A 19,482-nucleotide genomic window follows, 5' to 3' on the forward strand; every position below is an offset into this window, starting at 1 on the left:
CCAAGCAGTAATTTGTCGCCATAGCTGCAAATATTAGCCGGTAATATGAAGTGTTGTCAGCTAAAGTCTGATGATGCAGACGACCGTAAGGACGAAGTACCCAAGAGTACCGCTAGGCCGCGCCTCTTTAGCTCAGTGGTAGAGCACTGGTCTAATAAACCAGGGGTCGTAAGTTCCATCCTCACAGGAAAAAGATGAATTTTGGAAATCAGTTGCGCGTCGTGGCCGTATAGCAAACAGTACCTGTGATGACGAACAATTAGCGACAGGCGTTTTTTTAAGAATCACTCTCAGATGCGATTAAGGCGAATGGCGCAGATAAAGCATTTGCCAAAGCGGTACAGCATAAGGTGGGACGAGGCAGTCTGAATTACATTTTATAGATGTATTTCTCACATATCTCAGAGCCTCTCGCGATATTCGTCGTCGTCGTCGTCGCCGCCGCCGCCGTTTCTGCAGAAGTAGCAAATGGCAATCGTAGCAAATGCGGCGAGGGTCGCCCTGCCTTCGATTCCGAATGCACAAAGTGTGTGGTCTTGTTTCTCAGTCTATATTTGGTCGGTCTCGTCAGAGGTTGAATGTAACGAATGGGTGGGAAAGAGCAAGGGGCAGCGGCTGTGTAGAACGAAAACACAAATCCTCAGGGGTGTGAGCGTTTCGAGATGAGTCGTATACATTAAATGTTGGTCGTCAGTGACCGTGTGGCCTAATGGATAAGGCGTCGGACTTCGGATCTGAAGATTACAGGTTCGAATGCTGTCACGCTTGTGTTTTTCCAGTTCTGAAAAAGAAACATAACGTTTTAATGTAGCAATTGAGCAGTGCGAAACCGTCTGAATGTTGCTGTTGACCATTTTTTGCTTGGAGATGCTCTTGAGCTTGAAACACACACAACAAGACCGGTGTTAACTAGCGAAATGGTCGGCAGAGTGCCGACACAGCGAGTTTTGACTATCACTTGCACATCTAAAACAACGTCGGAAAGTAACTCGTTCGGCTTTTGAGTCACATAAAGTATGTGCGTTAATTTTGACGCCACTAGCTCTGCATGTTGTCATGCAATTTCTTTACCTCTCAGAAATGATTATGACATAAAAGTGAAGTACGTGACGAGTGTGACGTTAGGAAAACATTAGGCATCATGGAGAGATTCTGTATGGGACCACCCAACACAAACGAGTACTGTGTGACGTGCTACCCGGCAGGTATTCACCGAGGTAGCCGGCTAGCTCAGTCGGTAGAGCGTCAGACTCTTAATCCCAGGGTCGTGGGTTCTAGCCAGACGCTGGGCGGAACGGAATTTTGTTCCGCTGCAAGTGTAAATTACCGTTTTTCTGATTAACGAGATTTAATGGAAATAGCAACTTTAAACTTTGCCTACGTCTCTGTCAGTCGCAAGGAAGCTGTATTTGAAGGTGAAGGTGATTTTGTAGACATGTGTGAAAGACATGTTCTGAAATGCAAGTGTTGTTGTTTGGAGAGCACATCGGTTACATGTCAGATGTGTAGTCAAGCAGTAATTTGTCGCCATAGCTGCAAATATTAGCCGGTAATATGAAGTGTTGTCAGCTAAAGTCTGATGATGCAGACGACCGTAAGGACGAAGTACCCAAGAGTACCGCTAGGCCGCGCCTCTTTAGCTCAGTGGTAGAGCACTGGTCTAATAAACCAGGGGTTGTAAGTTCCATCCTCACAGGTGAAAGATGAATTTTGGAAATCAGTTGCGCGTCGTGGCCGTATAGCAAACAGTACCTGTGATGACGAACAATTAGCGACAGGCGTTTTTTTAAGAATCACTCTCAGATGCGATTAAGGCGAATGGCGCAGATAAAGCATTTGCCAAAGCGGTACAGCATAAGGTGGGACGAGGCAGTCTGAATTACATTTTATAGATGTATTTCTCACATATCTCAGAGCCTCTCGCGATATTCGTCGTCGTCGTCGTCGTCGTCGTCGCCGCCGCCGTTTCTGCAGAAGTAGTAAATGGCAATCGTAGCAAATGCGGCGAGGTTCGCCCTGCCTTCGATTCCGAATGCACAAAGTGTGTGGTCTTGTTTCTCAGTCTATATTTGGTCGGTCTCGTCAGAGGTTGAATGTAACGAATGGGTGGGAAAGAGCAAGGGGCAGCGGCTGTGTAGAACGAAAACACAAATCCTCAGGGGTTTGAGCGTTTCGAGATGAGTCGTATACATGTAAATGTTGGTCGTCAGTGACCGTGTGGCCTAATGGATAAGGCGTCGGACTTCGGATCTGAAGATTACAGGTTCGAATGCTGTCACGCTTGTGTTTTTCCAGTTCTGAAAAAGAAACATAACGTTTTAATGTAGCAATTGAGCAGTACGAAACCGTCTGAATGTTGCTGTTGACCATTTTTTGCTTGGAGATGCTCTTGAGCTTGAAACACACACAACAAGACCGGTGTTAACTAGCGAAATGGTCGGCAGAGTGCCGACACAGCGAGTTTTGACTATCACTTGCACATCTAAAACAACGTCGGAAAGAAACTCGTTCGTCTTTTGAGTCACATAAAGTATGTGCGTTAATTTTGACGCCACTAGCTCTGCATGTTGTCATGCAATTTCTTTACCTCTCAGAAATGATTATGACATAAAAGTGAAGTACGTGACGAGTGTGACGTTAGGAAAACATTAGGCATCATGGAGAGATTCTGTATGGGACCACCCAACCCAAACGAGTACTGTGTGACGTGCTACCCGGCAGGTATTCACCGAGGTAGCCGGCTAGCTCAGTCGGTAGAGCGTCAGACTCTTAATACCAGGGTCGTGGGTTCGAGCCAGACGCTGGGCGGAACGGAATTTTGTTCCGCTGCAAGTGTAAATTACCGTTTTTCTGATTAACGAGATTTAATGGAAATAGCAACTTTAAACTTTGCCTACGTCTCTGTCAGTCGCAAGGAAGCTGTATTTGAAGGTGAAGGTGATTTTGTAGACATGTGTGAAAGACATGTTCTGAAATGCAAGTGTTGTTGTTTGGAGAGCACATCGGTTACATGTCAGATGTGTAGTCAAGCAGTAATTTGTCGCCATAGCTGCAAATATTAGCCGGTAATATGAATTGTTGTCAGCTAAAGTCTGATGATGCAGACGACCGTAAGGACGAAGTACCCAAGAGTACCTCTAGGCCGCGCCTCTTTAGCTCAGTGGTGGAGCACTGGTCTAATAAACCAGGGGTCGTAAGTTCCATCCTCACAGGTGAAAGATGAATTTTGGAAATCAGTTGCGCGTCGTGGCCGTATAGCAAACAGTACCTGTGATGACGAACAATTAGCGACAGGCGTTTTTTTAAGAATCACTTTTAGATGCGATTAAGGCGAATGGCGCAGATAAAGCATTTGCCAAAGCGGTACAGCATAAGGTGGGACGAGGCAGTCTGAATTACATTTTATAGATGTATTTCTCACATATCTCAGAGCCTCTCGCGATATTCGTCGTCGTCGTCGTCGTCGTCGTCGTCGTCGCCGCTTCTGCAGAAGTAGCAAATGGCAATCGTAGCAAATGCGGCGAGGGACGCCCTGCCTTCGATTCCGAATGCACAAAGTGTGTGGTCTTGTTTCACAGTCTATATTTGGTCGGTCTCGTCAGAGGTTGAATGTAACGAATATGTGGGAAAGAGCAAGGGGCAGCGGCTGTGTAGAACGAAAACACAAATCCTCAGGGGTGTGAGCGTTTCGAGATGAGTCGTATACATGTAAATGTTGGTCGTCAGTGACCGTGTGGCCTAATGGATAAGGCGTCGCACTTCGGATCTGAAGATTACAGGTTCGAATGCTGTCACGCTTGGGTTTTTCCAGTTCTGAAAAAGAAACATAACGTTTTAATGTAGCAATTGAGCAGTACGAAACCGTCTGAATGTTGCTGTTGACCATTTTTTGCTTGGAGATGCTCTTGAGCTTGAAACACACACAACAAGACCGGTGTTAACTAGCGAAATGGTCGGCAGAGTGCCGACACAGCGAGTTTTGACTATCACTTGCACATCTAAAACAACGTCGGAAAGTAACTCGTTCGGCTTTTGAGTCACATAAAGTATGTGCGTTAATTTTGACGCCACTAGCTCTGCATGTTGTCATGCAATTTCTTTACCTCTCACAAATGATTATGACATAAAAGTGAAGTACGTGACGAGTGTGACGTTAGGAAAACATTAGGCATCATGGAGAGATTCTGTATGGGACCACCCAACACAAACGAGTACTGTGTGACGTGCTACCCGGGAGGTATTCACCGAGGTAGCCGGCTAGCTCAGTCGGTAGAGCGTCAGACTCTTAATCCCAGGGTCGTGGGTTCGAGCCAGACGCTGGGCGGAATGGAATTTTGTTCCGCTGCAGGTGTAAATTACCGTTTTTCTGATTAACGAGATTTAATGGAAATAGCAACTTTAAACTTTGCCTACGTCTCTGTCAGTCGCAAGGAAGCTGTATTTGAAGGTGAAGGTGATTTTTGTAGACATGTGTGAAAGACATGTTCTGAAATGCAAGTGTTGTTGTTTGGAGAGCACATCGGTTACGTGTCAGATGTGTAGTCAAGCAGTAATTTGTCGCCATAGCTGCAAATATTAGCCGGTAATATGAAGTGTTGTCAGCTAAAGTCTGATGATGCAGACGACCGTAAGGACGAAGTACCCAAGAGTACCGCTAGGCCGCGCCTCTTTAGCTCAGTGGTAGAGCACTGGTCTAATAAACCAGCGGTCGTAAGTTCAATCCTCACAGGAGAAAGATGAATTTTGGAAATCAGTTGCGCGTCGTGGCCGTATAGCAAACAGTACCTGTGATGACGAACAATTAGCGACAGGCGTTTTTTTAAGAATCACTCTCAGATGCGATTAAGGCGAATGGCGCAGATAAAGCATTTGCCAAAGCGGTACAGCATAAGGTGGGACGAGGCAGTCTGAATTACATTTTATAGATGTATTTCTCACATATCTCAGAGCCTCTCGCGATATTCGTCGTCGTCGTCGTCGTCGTCGCCGCCGCCGCCGTTTCTGCAGAAGTATGAAATGGCAATCGTAGCAAATGCGGCGAGGGTCGCCCTGCCTTCGATTCCGAATGCACAAAGTGTGTGGTCTTGTTTCTCAGTCTATATTTGGTCGGTCTCGTCAGAGGTTGAATGTAACGAATGGGTGGGAAAGAGCAAGGGGCAGCGGCTGTGTAGAACGAAAACACAAATCCTCAGGGGTGTGAGCGTTTCGAGATGAGTCGTATACATGTAAATGTTGGTCGTCAGTGACCGTGTGGCCTAATGGATAAGGCGTCGCACTTCGGATCTGAAGATTACAGGTTCGAATGCTGTCACGCTTGTGTTTTTCCAGTTCTGAAAAAGAAACATAACGTTTTAATGTAGCAATTGAGCAGTACGAAACCGTCTGAATGTTGCTGTTGACCATTTTTTGCTTGGAGATGCTCTTGAGCTTGAAACACACACAACAAGACCGGTGTTAACTAGCGAAATGGTCGGCAGAGTGCCGACACAGCGAGTTTTGACTATCACTTGCACATCTAAAACAACGTCGGAAAGTAACTCGTTCGGCTTTTGAGTCACATAAAGTATGTGCGTTAATTTTGACGCCACTAGCTCTGCATGTTGTCATGTAATTTCTTTACCTCTCAGAAATGATTATGACATAAAAGTGAAGTACGTGACGAGTGTGACGTTAGGAAAACATTAGGCATCATGGAGAGATTCTGTATGGGACCACCCAACACAAACGAGTACTGTGTGACGTGCTACCCGGCAGGTATTCACCGAGGTAGCCGGCTAGCTCAGTCGGTAGAGCGTCAGACTCTTAATCCCAGGGTCGTGGGTTCGAGCCAGACGCTGGGCGGAACGGAATTTCGTTCCGCTGCAGGTGTAAATTACCGTTTTTCTGATTAACGAGATTTAATGGAAATAGCAACTTTAAACTTTGCCTACGTCTCTGTCAGTCGCAAGGAAGCTGTATTTGAAGGTGAAGGTGATTTTGTAGACATGTGTGAAAGACATGTTCTGAAATGCAAGTGTTGTTGTTTGGAGAGCACATCGGTTACGTGTCAGATGTGTAGTCAAGCAGTAATTTGTCGCCATAGCTGCAAATATTAGCCGGTAATATGAAGTGTTGTCAGCTAAAGTCTGATGATGCAGACGACCGTAAGGACGAAGTACCCAAGAGTACCGCTAGGCCGCGCCTCTTTAGCTCAGTGGTAGAGCACTGGTCTAATAAACCAGCGGTCGTAAGTTCAATCCTCACAGGAGAAAGATGAATTTTGGAAATCAGTTGCGCGTCGTGGCCGTATAGCAAACAGTACCTGTGATGACGAACAATTAGCGACAGGCGTTTTTTTAAGAATCACTCTCAGATGCGATTAAGGCGAATGGCGCAGATAAAGCATTTGCCAAAGCGGTACAGCATAAGGTGGGACGAGGCAGTCTGAATTACATTTTATAGATGTATTTCTCACATATCTCAGAGCCTCTCGCGATATTCGTCGTCGTCGTCGTCGTCGTCGTCGTCGTCGTCGTCGTCGCCGCCGCCGCTTCTGCAGAAGTAGCAAATGGCAATCGTAGGAAATGCGGCGAGGGACGCCCTGCCTTCGATTCCGAATGCACAAAGTGTGTGGTCTTGTTTCACAGTCTATATTTGGTCGGTCTCGTCAGAGGTTGAATGTAACGAATGGGTGGGAAAGAGCAAGGGGCAGCGGCTGTGTAGAACGAAAACACAAATCCTCAGGGGTGTGAGCGTTTCGAGATGAGTCGTATACATGTAAATGTTGGTCGTCAGTGACCGTGTGGCCTAATGGATAAGGCGTCGCACTTCGGATCTGAAGATTACAGGTTCGAATGCTGTCACGCTTGTGTTTTTCCAGTTCTGAAAAAGAAACATAACGTTTTAATGTAGCAATTGAGCAGTACGAAACCGTCTGAATGTTGCTGTTGACCATTTTTTGCTTGGAGATGCTCTTGAGCTTGAAACACACACAACAAGACCGGTGTTAACTAGCGAAATGGTCGGCAGAGTGCCGACACAGCGAGTTTTGACTATCACTTGCACATCTAAAACAACGTCGGAAAGTAACTCGTTCGGCTTTTGAGTCACATAAAGTATGTGCGTTAATTTTGACGCCACTAGCTCTGCATGTTGTCATGCAATTTCTTTACCTCTCAGAAATGATTATGACATAAAAGTGAAGTACGTGACGAGTGTGACGTTAGGAAAACATTAGGCATCATGGAGAGATTCTGTATGGGACCACCCAACACAAACGAGTACTGTGTGACGTGCTACCCGGCAGGTATTCACCGAGGTAGCCGGCTAGCTCAGTCGGTAGAGCGTCAGACTCTTAATCCCAGGGTCGTGGGTTCGAGCCAGACGCTGGGCGGAACGGAATTTTGTTCCGCTGCAGGTGTAAATTACCGTTTTTCTGATTAACGAGATTTAATGGAAATAGCAACTTTAAACTTTGCCTACGTCTCTGTCAGTCGCAAGGAAGCTGTATTTGAAGGTGAAGGTGATTTCGTAGACATGTGTGAAAGACATGTTCTGAAATGCAAGTGTTGTTGTTTGGAGAGCACATCGGTTACGTGTCAGATGTGTAGTCAAGCAGTAATTTGTCGCCATAGCTGCAAATATTAGCCGGTAATATGAAGTGTTGTCAGCTAAAGTCTGATGATGCAGACGACCGTAAGGACGAAGTACCCAAGAGTACCGCTAGGCCGCGCCTCTTTAGCTCAGTGGTAGAGCACTGGTCTAATAAACCAGCGGTCGTAAGTTCAATCCTCACAGGAGAAAGATGAATTTTGGAAATCAGTTGCGCGTCGTGGCCGTATAGCAAACAGTACCTGTGATGACGAACAATTAGCGACAGGCGTTTTTTTAAGAATCACTCTCAGATGCGATTAAGGCGAATGGCGCAGATAAAGCATTTGCCAAAGCGGTACAGCATAAGGTGGGACGAGGCAGTCTGAATTACATTTTATAGATGTATTTCTCACATATCTCAGAGCCTCTCGCGATATTCGTCGTCGTCGTCGTCGTCGTCGTCGTCGTCGTCGTCGTCGCCGCTTCTGCAGAAGTAGCAAATGGCAATCGTAGCAAATGCGGCGAGGGACGCCCTGCCTTCGATTCCGAATGCACAAAGTGTGTGGTCTTGTTTCACAGTCTATATTTGGTCGGTCTCGTCAGAGGTTGAATGTAACGAATGGGTGGGAAAGAGCAAGGCGCAGCGGCTGTGTAGAACGAAAACACAAATCCTCAGGGGTGTGAGCGTTTCGAGATGAGTCGTATACATGTAAATGTTGGTCGTCAGTGACCGTGTGGCCTAATGGATAAGGCGTCGGACTTCGGATCTGAAGATTACAGGTTCGAATGCTGTCACGCTTGTGTTTTTCCAGTTCTGAAAAAGAAACATAACGTTTTAATGTAGCAATTGAGCAGTACGAAACCGTCTGAATGTTGCTGTTGACCATTTTTTGCTTGGAGATGCTCTTGAGCTTGAAACACTCACAACAAGACCGGTGTTAACTAGCGAAATGGTCGGCAGAGTGCCGACACAGCGAGTTTTGACTATCACTTGCACATCTAAAACAACGTCGGAAAGTAACTCGTTCGGCTTTTGAGTCACATAAAGTATGTGCGTTAATTTTGACGCCACTAGCTCTGCATGTTGTCATGCAATTTCTTTACCTCTCAGAAATGATTATGACATAAAAGTGAAGTACGTGACGAGTGTGACGTTAGGAAAACATTAGGCATCATGGAGAGATTCTGTATGGGACCACCCAACACAAACGAGTACTGTGTGACGTGCTACCCGGCAGGTATTCACCGAGGTAGCCGGCTAGCTCAGTCGGTAGAGCGTCAGACTCTTAATCCCAGGGTCGTGGGTTCGAGACAGACGCTGGGCGGAACGGAATTTTGTTCCGCTGCAAGTGTAAATTACCGTTTTTCTGATTAACGAGATTTAATGGAAATAGCAACTTTAAACTTTGCCTACGTCTCTGTCAGTCGCAAGGAATCTGTATTTGAAGGTGAAGGTGATTTTGTAGACATGTGTGAAAGATATGTTCTGAAATGCAAGTGTTGTTGTTGGGAGAGCACATCGGTTACGTGTCAGATGTGTAGCCAAGCAGTAATTTGTCGCCATAGCTGCAAATATTAGCCGGTAATATGAAGTGTTGTCAGCTAAAGTCTGATGATGCAGACGACCGTAAGGACGAAGTACCCAAGAGTACCGCTAGGCCGCGCCTCTTTAGCTCAGTGGTAGAGCACTGGTCTAATAAACCAGGGGTCGTAAGTTCCATCCTCACAGGAGAAAGATGAATTTTGGAAATCAGTTGCGCGTCGTGGCCGTATAGCAAACAGTACCTGTGATGACGAACAATTAGCGACAGGCGTTTTTTTAAGAATCACTCTCAGATGCGATTAAGGCGAATGGCGCAGATAAAGCATTTGCCAAAGCGGTACAGCATAAGGTGGGACGAGGCAGTCTGAATTACATTTTATAGATGTATTTCTCACATATCTCAGAGCCTCTCGCGATATTCGTCGTCGTCGTCGTCGTCGTCGTCGTCGTCGTCGTCGTCGCCGCCGCCGCCGTTTCTGCAGAAGTAGCAAATGGCAATCGTAGCAAATGCGGCGAGGGTCGCCCTGCCTTCGATTCCGAATGCACAAAGTGTGTGGTCTTGTTTCTCAGTCTATATTTGGTCGGTCTCGTCAGAGGTTGAATGTAACGAATGGGTGGGAAAGAGCAAGGGGCAGCGGCTGTGTAGAACGAAAACACAAATCCTCAGGGGTGTGAGCGTTTCGAGATGAGTCGTATACATTAAATGTTGGTCGTCAGTGACCGTGTGGCCTAATGGATAAGGCGTCGGACTTCGGATCTGAAGATTACAGGTTCGAATGCTGTCACGCTTGTGTTTTTCCAGTTCTGAAAAAGAAACATAACGTTTTAATGTAGCAATTGAGCAGTACGAAACCGTCTGAATGTTGCTGTTGACCATTTTTTGCTTGGAGATGCTCTTGAGCTTGAAACACACATAACAAGACCGGTGTTAACTAGCGAAATGGTCGGCAGAGTGCCGACACAGCGAGTTTTGACTATCACTTGCACATCTAAAACAACGTCGGAAAGTAACTCGTTCGGCTTTTGAGTCACATAAAGTATGTGCGTTAATTTTGACGCCACTAGCTCTGCATGTTGTCATGCAATTTCTTTACCTCTCAGAAATGATTATGACATAAAAGTGAAGTACGTGACGAGTGTGACGTTAGGAAAACATTAGGCATCATGGAGAGATTCTGTATGGGACCACCCAACACAAACGAGTACTGTGTGACGTGCTACCCGGCAGGTATTCACCGAGGTAGCCGGCTAGCTCAGTCGGTAGAGCGTCAGACTCTTAATCCCAGGGTCGTGGGTTCGAGACAGACGCTGGGCGGAACGGAATTTTGTTCCGCTGCAAGTGTAAATTACCGTTTTTCTGATTAACGAGATTTAATGGAAATAGCAACTTTAAACTTTGCCTACGTCTCTGTCAGTCGCAAGGAATCTGTATTTGAAGGTGAAGGTGATTTTGTAGACATGTGTGAAAGATATGTTCTGAAATGCAAGTGTTGTTGTTTGGAGAGCACATCGGTTACGTGTCAGATGTGTAGCCAAGCAGTAATTTGTCGCCATAGCTGCAAATATTAGCCGGTAATATGAAGTGTTGTCAGCTAAAGTCTGATGATGCAGACGACCGTAAGGACGAAGTACCCAAGAGTACCGCTAGGCCGCGCCTCTTTAGCTCAGTGGTAGAGCACTGGTCTAATAAACCAGGGGTCGTAAGTTCCATCCTCACAGGAGAAAGATGAATTTTGGAAATCAGTTGCGCGTCGTGGCCGTATAGCAAACAGTACCTGTGATGACGAACAATTAGCGACAGGCGTTTTTTTAAGAATCACTCTCAGATGCGATTAAGGCGAATGGCGCAGATAAAGCATTTGCCAAAGCGGTACAGCATAAGGTGGGACGAGGCAGTCTGAATTACATTTTATAGATGTATTTCTCACATATCTCAGAGCCTCTCGCGATATTCGTCGTCGTCGTCGTCGTCGTCGTCGTCGTCGTCGTCGTCGCCGCCGCCGCCGCTTCTGCAGAAGTAGCAAATGGCAATCGTAGCAAATGCGGCGAGGGACGCCCTGCCTTCGATTCCGAATGCACAAAGTGTGTGGTCTTGTTTCTCAGTCTATATTTGGTCGGTCTCGTCAGAGGTTGAATGTAACGAATGGGTGGGAAAGAGCAAGGGGCAGCGGCTGTGTAGAACGAAAACACAAATCCTCAGGGGTGTGAGCGTTTCGAGATGAGTCGTATACATTAAATGTTGGTCGTCAGTGACCGTGTGGCCTAATGGATAAGGCGTCGGACTTCGGATCTGAAGATTACAGGTTCGAATGCTGTCACGCTTGTGTTTTTCCAGTTCTGAAAAAGAAACATAACGTTTTAATGTAGCAATTGAGCAGTACGAAACCGTCTGAATGTTGCTGTTGACCATTTTTTGCTTGGAGATGCTCTTGAGCTTGAAACACACACAACAAGACCGGTGTTAACTAGCGAAATGGTCGGCAGAGTGCCGACACAGCGAGTTTTGACTATCACTTGCACATCTAAAACAACGTCGGAAAGTAACTCGTTCGGCTTTTGAGTCACATAAAGTATGTGCGTTAATTTTGACGCCACTAGCTCTGCATGTTGTCATGCAATTTCTTTACCTCTCAGAAATGATTATGACATAAAAGTGAAGTACGTGACGAGTGTGACGTTAGGAAAACATTAGGCATCATGGAGAGATTCTGTATGGGACCACCCAACACAAACGAGTACTGTGTGACGTGCTACCCGGCAGGTATTCACCGAGGTAGCCGGCTAGCTCAGTCGGTAGAGCGTCAGACTCTTAATCCCAGGGTCGTGGGTTCTAGCCAGACGCTGGGCGGAACGGAATTTTGTTCCGCTGCAAGTGTAAATTACCGTTTTTCTGATTAACGAGATTTAATGGAAATAGCAACTTTAAACTTTGCCTACGTCTCTGTCAGTCGCAAGGAAGCTGTATTTGAAGGTGAAGGTGATTTTGTAGACATGTGTGAAAGACATGTTCTGAAATGCAAGTGTTGTTGTTTGGAGAGCACATCGGTTACATGTCAGATGTGTAGTCAAGCAGTAATTTGTCGCCATAGCTGCAAATATTAGCCGGTAATATGAATTGTTGTCAGCTAAAGTCTGATGATGCAGACGACCGTAAGGACGAAGTACCCAAGAGTACCTCTAGGCCGCGCCTCTTTAGCTCAGTGGTAGAGCACTGGTCTAATAAACCAGGGGTCGTAAGTTCCATCCTCACAGGTGAAAGATGAATTTTGGAAATCAGTTGCGCGTCGTGGCCGTATAGCAAACAGTACCTGTGATGACGAACAATTAGCGACAGGCGTTTTTTTAAGAATCACTCTCAGATGCGATTAAGGCGAATGGCGCAGATAAAGCATTTGCCAAAGCGGTACAGCATAAGGTGGGACGAGGCAGTCTGAATTACATTTTATAGATGTATTTCTCACATATCTCAGAGCCTCTCGCGATATTCGTCGTCGTCGTCGTCGTCGTCGTCGTCGTCGCCGCTTCTGCAGAAGTAGCAAATGGCAATCGTAGCAAATGCGGCGAGGGACGCCCTGCCTTCGATTCCGAATGCACAAAGTGTGTGGTCTTGTTTCACAGTCTATATTTGGTCGGTCTCGTCAGAGGTTGAATGTAACGAATATGTGGGAAAGAGCAAGGGGCAGCGGCTGTGTAGAACGAAAACACAAATCCTCAGGGGTGTGAGCGTTTCGAGATGAGTCGTATACATGTAAATGTTGGTCGTCAGTGACCGTGTGGCCTAATGGATAAGGCGTCGCACTTCGGATCTGAAGATTACAGGTTCGAATGCTGTCACGCTTGTGTTTTTCCAGTTCTGAAAAAGAAACATAACGTTTTAATGTAGCAATTGAGCAGTACGAAACCGTCTGAATGTTGCTGTTGACCATTTTTTGCTTGGAGATGCTCTTGAGCTTGAAACGCACACAACAAGACCGGTGTTAACTAGCGAAATGGTCGGCAGAGTGCCGACACAGCGAGTTTTGACTATCACTTGCACATCTAAAACAACGTCGGAAAGTAACTCGTTCGGCTTTTGAGTCACATAAAGTATGTGCGTTAATTTTGACGCCACTAGCTCTGCATGTTGTCATGCAATTTCTTTACCTCTCAGAAATGATTATGACATAAAAGTGAAGTACGTGACGAGTGTGACGTTAGGAAAACATTAGGCATCATGGAGAGATTCTGTATGGGACCACCCAACACAAACGAGTACTGTGTGACGTGCTACCCGGCAGGTATTCACCGAGGTAGCCGGCTAGCTCAGTCGGTAGAGCGTCAGACTCTTAATCCCAGGGTCGTGGGTTCGAGCCAGACGCTGGGCGGAATGGAATTTTGTTCCGCTGCAGGTGTAAATTACCGTTTTTCTGATTAACGAGATTTAATGGAAATAGCAACTTTAAACTTTGCCTACGTCTCTGTCAGTCGCAAGGAAGCTGTATTTGAAGGTGAAGGTGATTTTTGTAGACATGTGTGAAAGACATGTTCTGAAATGCAAGTGTTGTTGTTTGGAGAGCACATCGGTTACGTGTCAGATGTGTAGTCAAGCAGTAATTTGTCGCCATAGCTGCAAATATTAGCCGGTAATATGAAGTGTTGTCAGCTAAAGTCTGATGATGCAGACGACCGTAAGGACGAAGTACCCAAGAGTACCGCTAGGCCGCGCCTCTTTAGCTCAGTGGTAGAGCACTGGTCTAATAACCCAGCGGTCGTAAGTTCAATCCTCACAGGAGAAAGATGAATTTTGGAAATCAGTTGCGCGTCGTGGCCGTATAGCAAACAGTACCTGTGATGACGAACAATTAGCGACAGGCGTTTTTTTAAGAATCACTCTCAGATGCGATTAAGGCGAATGGCGCAGATAAAGCATTTGCCAAAGCGGTACAGCATAAGGTGGGACGAGGCAGTCTGAATTACATTTTATAGATGTATTTCTCACATATCTCAGAGCCTCTCGCGATATTCGTCGTCGTCGTCGTCGTCGTCGCCGCCGCCGCCGTTTCTGCAGAAGTATGAAATGGCAATCGTAGCAAATGCGGCGAGGGTCGCCCTGCCTTCGATTCCGAATGCACAAAGTGTGTGGTCTTGTTTCTCAGTCTATATTTGGTCGGTCTCGTCAGAGGTTGAATGTAACGAATGGGTGGGAAAGAGCAAGGGGCAGCGGCTGTGTAGAACGAAAACACAAATCCTCAGGGGTGTGAGCGTTTCGAGATGAGTCGTATACATGTAAATGTTGGTCGTCAGTGACCGTGTGGCCTAATGGATAAGGCATCGGACTTCGGATCTGAAGATTACAGGTTCGAATGCTGTCACGCTTGTGTTTTTCCAGTTCTGAAAAAGAAACATAACGTTTTAATGTAGCAATTGAGCAGTACGAAACCGTCTGAATGTTGCTGTTGACCATTTTTTGCTTGGAGATGCTCTTGAGCTTGAAACACACACAACAAGACCGGTGTTAACTAGCGAAATGGTCGGCAGAGTGCCGACACAGCGAGTTTTGACTATCACTTGCACATCTAAAACAACGTCGGAAAGAAACTCGTTCGGCTTTTGAGTCACATAAAGTATGTGCGTTAATTTTGACGCCACTAGCTCTGCATGTTGTCATGCAATTTCTTTACCTCTCAGAAATGATTATGACATAAAAGTGAAGTACGTGACGAGTGTGACGTTAGGAAAACATTAGGCATCATGGAGAGATTCTGTATGGGACCACCCAACACAAACGAGTACTGTGTGACGTGCTACCCGGCAGGTATTCACCGAGGTAGCCGGCTAGCTCAGTCGGTAGAGCGTCAGACTCTTAATCCCAGGGTCGTGGGTTCGAGCCAGACGCTGGGCGGAACGGAATTTTGTTCCGCTGCAAGTGTAAATTACCGTTTTTCTGATTAACGAGATTTAATGGAAATAGCAACTTTAAACTTTGCCTACGTCTCTGTCAGTCGCAAGGAAGCTGTATTTGAAGGTGAAGGTGATTTTGTAGACATGTGTGAAAGACATGTTCTGAAATGCAAGTGTTGTTGTTTGGAGAGCACATCGGTTACGTGTCAGATGTGTAGTCAAGCAGTAATTTGTCGCCATAGCTGCAAATATTAGCCGGTAATATGAATTGTTGTCAGCTAAAGTCTGATGATGCAGACGACCGTAAGGACGAAGTACCCAAGAGTACCGCTAGGCCGCGCCTCTTTAGCTCAGTGGTAGAGCACTGGTCTAATAAACCAGGGGTCGTAAGTTCCATCCTCACAGGTGAAAGATGAATTTTGGAAATCAGTTGCGCGTCGTGGCCGTATAGCAAACAGTACCTGTGATGACGAACAATTAGCGACAGGCGTTTTTTTAAGAATCACTCTCAGATGCGATTAAGGCGAATGGCGCAGATAAAGCATTTGCCAAAGCGGTACAGCATAAGGTGGGACGAGGCAGTCTGAATTACATTTTATAGATGTATTTCTCACATATCTCAGAGCCTCTCGCGATATTCGTCGTCGTCGTCGTCGTCGTCGTCGTCGTCGTCGTCGTCGTCGCCGCTTCTGCAGAAGTAGCAAATGGCAATCGTAGCAAATGCGGCGAGGGACGCCCTGCCTTCGATTCCGAATGCACAAAGTGTGTGGTCTTGTTTCACAGTCTATATTTGGTCGGTCTCGTCAGAGGTTGAATGTAACGAATGGGTGGGAAAGAGCAAGGGGCAGCGGCTGTGTAGAACGAAAACACAAATCCTCAGGGGTGTGAGCGTTTCGAGATGAGTCGTATACATGTAAACGTTGGTCGTCAGTGACCGTGTGGCCTAATGGATAAGGCGTCGCACTTCGGATCTGAAGATTACAGGTTCGAATGCTGTCACGCTTGTGTTTTTCCAGTTCTGAAAAAGAAACATAACGTTTTAATGTAGCAATTGAGCAGTACGAAACCGTCTGAATGTTGCTGTTGACCATTTTTTGCTTGGAGATGCTCTTGAGCTTGAAACACACACAACAAGACCGGTGTTAACTAGCGAAATGGTCGGCAGAGTGCCGACACAGCGAGTTTTGACTATCACTTGCACATCTAAAACAACGTCGGAAAGTAACTCGTTCGGCTTTTGAGTCACATAAAGTATGTGCGTTAATTTTGACGCCACTAGCTCTGCATGTTGTCATGCAATTTCTTTACCTCTCAGAAATGATTATGACATAAAAGTGAAGTACGTGACGAGTGTGACATTAGGAAAACATTAGGCATCATGGAGAGATTCTGTATGGGACCACCCAACACAAACGAGTACTGTGTGACGTGCTACCCGGCAGGTATTCACCGAGGTAGCCGGCTAGCTCAGTCGGTAGAGCGTCAGACTCTTAATCCCAGGGTCGTGGGTTCGAGCCAGACGCTGGGCGGAACGGAATTTTGTTCCGCTGCAGGTGTAAATTACCGTTTTTCTGATTAACGAGATTTAATGGAAATAGCAACTTTAAACTTTGCCTACGTCTCTGTCAGTCGCAAGGAAGCTGTATTTGAAGGTGAAGGTGATTTTGTAGACATGTGTGAAAGACATGTTCTGAAATGCAAGTGTTGTTGTTTGGAGAGCACATCGGTTACGTGTCAGATGTGTAGTCAAGCAGTAATTTGTCGCCATAGCTGCAAATATTAGCCGGTAATATGAAGTGTTGTCAGCTAAAGTCTGATGATGCAGACGACCGTAAGGACGAAGTACCCAAGAGTACCGCTAGGCCGCGCCTCTTTAGCTCAGTGGTAGAGCACTGGTCTAATAAACCAGCGGTCGTAAGTTCAATCCTCACAGGAGAAAGATGAATTTTGGAAATCAGTTGCGCGTCGTGGCCGTATAGCAAACAGTACCTGTGATGACGAACAATTAGCGACAGGCGTTTTTTTAAGAATCACTCTCAGATGCGATTAAGGCGAATGGCGCAGATAAAGCATTTGCCAAAGCGGTACAGCATAAGGTGGGACGAGGCAGTCTGAATTACATTTTATAGATGTATTTCTCACATATCTCAGAGCCTCTCGCGATATTCGTCGTCGTCGTCGTCGTCGTCGTCGTCGTCGCCGCCGCCGCCGCCGCCGCTTCTGCAGAAGTAGCAAATGGCAATCGTAGGAAATGCGGCGAGGGACGCCCTGCCTTCGATTCCGAATGCACAAAGTGTGTGGTCTTGTTTCACAGTCTATATTTGGTCGGTCTCGTCAGAGGTTGAATGTAACGAATGGGTGGGAAAGAGCAAGGGGCAGCGGCTGTGTAGAACGAAAACACAAATCCTCAGGGGTGTGAGCGTTTCGAGATGAGTCGTATACATGTAAATGTTGGTCGTCAGTGACCGTGTGGCCTAATGGATAAGGCGTCGCACTTCGGATCTGAAGATTACAGGTTCGAATGCTGTCACGCTTGTGTTTTTCCAGTTCTGAAAAAGAAACATTACGTTTTAATGTAGCAATTGAGCAGTACGAAACCGTCTGAATGTTGCTGTTGACCATTTTTTGCTTGGAGATGCTCTTGAGCTTGAAACACACACAACAAGACCGGTGTTAACTAGCGAAATGGTCGGCAGAGTGCCGACACAGCGAGTTTTGACTATCACTTGCACATCTAAAACAACGTCGGAAAGTAACTCGTTCGGCTTTTGAGTCACATAAAGTATGTGCGTTAATTTTGACGCCACTAGCTCTGCATGTTGTCATGCAATTTCTTTACCTCTCAGAAATGATTATGACATAAAAGTGAAGTACGTGACGAGTGTGACGTTAGGAAAACATTAGGCATCATGGAGAGATTCTGTATGGGACCACCCAACACAAACGAGTACTGTGTGACGTGCTACCCGGCAGGTATTCACCGAGGTAGCCGGCTAGCTCAGTCGGTAGAGCGTCAGACTCTTAATCCCAGGGTCGTGGGTTCGAGCCAGACGCTGGGCGGAACGGAATTTTGTTCCGCTGCAGGTGTAAATTACCGTTTTTCTGATTAACGAGATTTAATGGAAATAGCAACTTTAAACTTTGCCTACGTCTCTGTCAGTCGCAAGGAAGCTGTATTTGAAGGTGAAGGTGATTTCGTAGACATGTGTGAAAGACATGTTCTGAAATGCAAGTGTTGTTGTTTGGAGAGCACATCGGTTACGTGTCAGATGTGTAGTCAAGCAGTAATTTGTCGCCATAGCTGCAAATATTAGCCGGTAATATGAAGTGTTGTCAGCTAAAGTCTGATGATGCAGACGACCGTAAGGACGAAGTACCCAAGAGTACCGCTAGGCCGCGCCTCTTTAGCTCAGTGGTAGAGCACTGGTCTAATAAACCAGCGGTCGTAAGTTCAATCCTCACAGGAGAAAGATGAATTTTGGAAATCAGTTGCGCGTCGTGGCCGTATAGCAAACAGTACCTGTGATGACGAACAATTAGCGACAGGCGTTTTTTTAAGAATCACTCTCAGATGCGATTAAGGCGAATGGCGCAGATAAAGCATTTGCCAAAGCAGTACAGCATAAGGTGGGACGAGGCAGTCTGAATTACATTTTATAGATGTATTTCTCACATATCTCAGAGCCTCTCGCGATATTCGTCGTCGTCGTCGTCGTCGTCGTCGTCGTCGTCGTCGTCGTCGCCGCTTCTGCAGAAGTAGCAAATGGCAATCGTAGCAAATGCGGCGAGGGACGCCCTGCCTTCGATTCCGAATGCACAAAGTGTGTGGTCTTGTTTCACAGTCTATATTTGGTCGGTCTCGTCAGAGGTTGAATGTAACGAATGGGTGGGAAAGAGCAAGGGGCAGCGGCTGTGTAGAACGAAAACACAAATCCTCAGGGGTGTGAGCGTTTCGAGATGAGTCGTATACATGTAAATGTTGGTCGTCAGTGACCGTGTGGCCTAATGGATAAGGCGTCGCACTTCGGATCTGAAGATTACAGGTTCGAATGCTGTCACGCTTGCGTTTTTCCAGTTCTGAAAAAGAAACATAACGTTTTAATGTAGCAATTGAGCAGTACGAAACCGTCTGAATGTTGCTGTTGACCATTTTTTGCTTGGAGATGCTCTTGAGCTTGAAACACACACAACAAGACCGGTGTTAACTAGCGAAATGGTCGGCAGAGTGCCGACACAGCGAGTTTTGACTATCACTTGCACATCTAAAACAACGTCGGAAAGTAACTCGTTCGGCTTTTGAGTCACATAAAGTATGTGCGTTAATTTTGACGCCACTAGCTCTGCATGTTGTCATGCAATTTCTTTACCTCTCAGAAATGATTATGACATAAAAGTGAAGTACGTGACGAGTGTGACGTTAGGAAAACATTAGGCATCATGGAGAGATTCTGTATGGGACCACCCAACACAAACGAGTACTGTGTGAC

General features: G+C 46.2%; 5 non-coding genes across 5 annotated transcripts; all 5 read left to right on the forward strand.

The window, feature by feature from the left end:
• The first annotated feature begins 4,663 nt into the window (after positions 1-4,663).
• On the forward strand, positions 4,664-4,735 carry Trnai-aau (transfer RNA isoleucine (anticodon AAU)). The gene has a single exon. It is a non-coding gene; the product is annotated as a tRNA-Ile (tRNA).
• A 1,444-nt stretch (positions 4,736-6,179) lies between these two features.
• Trnai-aau (transfer RNA isoleucine (anticodon AAU)) lies at positions 6,180-6,251 on the forward strand. The gene has a single exon. It is a non-coding gene; the product is annotated as a tRNA-Ile (tRNA).
• Positions 6,252-7,710: 1,459 nt separating this feature from the next.
• On the forward strand, positions 7,711-7,782 carry Trnai-aau (transfer RNA isoleucine (anticodon AAU)). Its single transcript has one exon. It is a non-coding gene; the product is annotated as a tRNA-Ile (tRNA).
• Positions 7,783-16,862: 9,080 nt separating this feature from the next.
• Positions 16,863-16,934, forward strand: Trnai-aau (transfer RNA isoleucine (anticodon AAU)). Its single transcript has one exon. It is a non-coding gene; the product is annotated as a tRNA-Ile (tRNA).
• A 1,459-nt stretch (positions 16,935-18,393) lies between these two features.
• Positions 18,394-18,465, forward strand: Trnai-aau (transfer RNA isoleucine (anticodon AAU)). Its single transcript has one exon. It is a non-coding gene; the product is annotated as a tRNA-Ile (tRNA).
• The last annotated feature ends 1,017 nt before the right edge of the window (positions 18,466-19,482 follow it).

The sequence above is a fragment of the Schistocerca gregaria genome, unplaced genomic scaffold (genome assembly GCF_023897955.1).
Source record: "Schistocerca gregaria isolate iqSchGreg1 unplaced genomic scaffold, iqSchGreg1.2 ptg000169l, whole genome shotgun sequence".
NCBI classification, from domain to species: domain Eukaryota; kingdom Metazoa; phylum Arthropoda; class Insecta; order Orthoptera; family Acrididae; genus Schistocerca; species Schistocerca gregaria.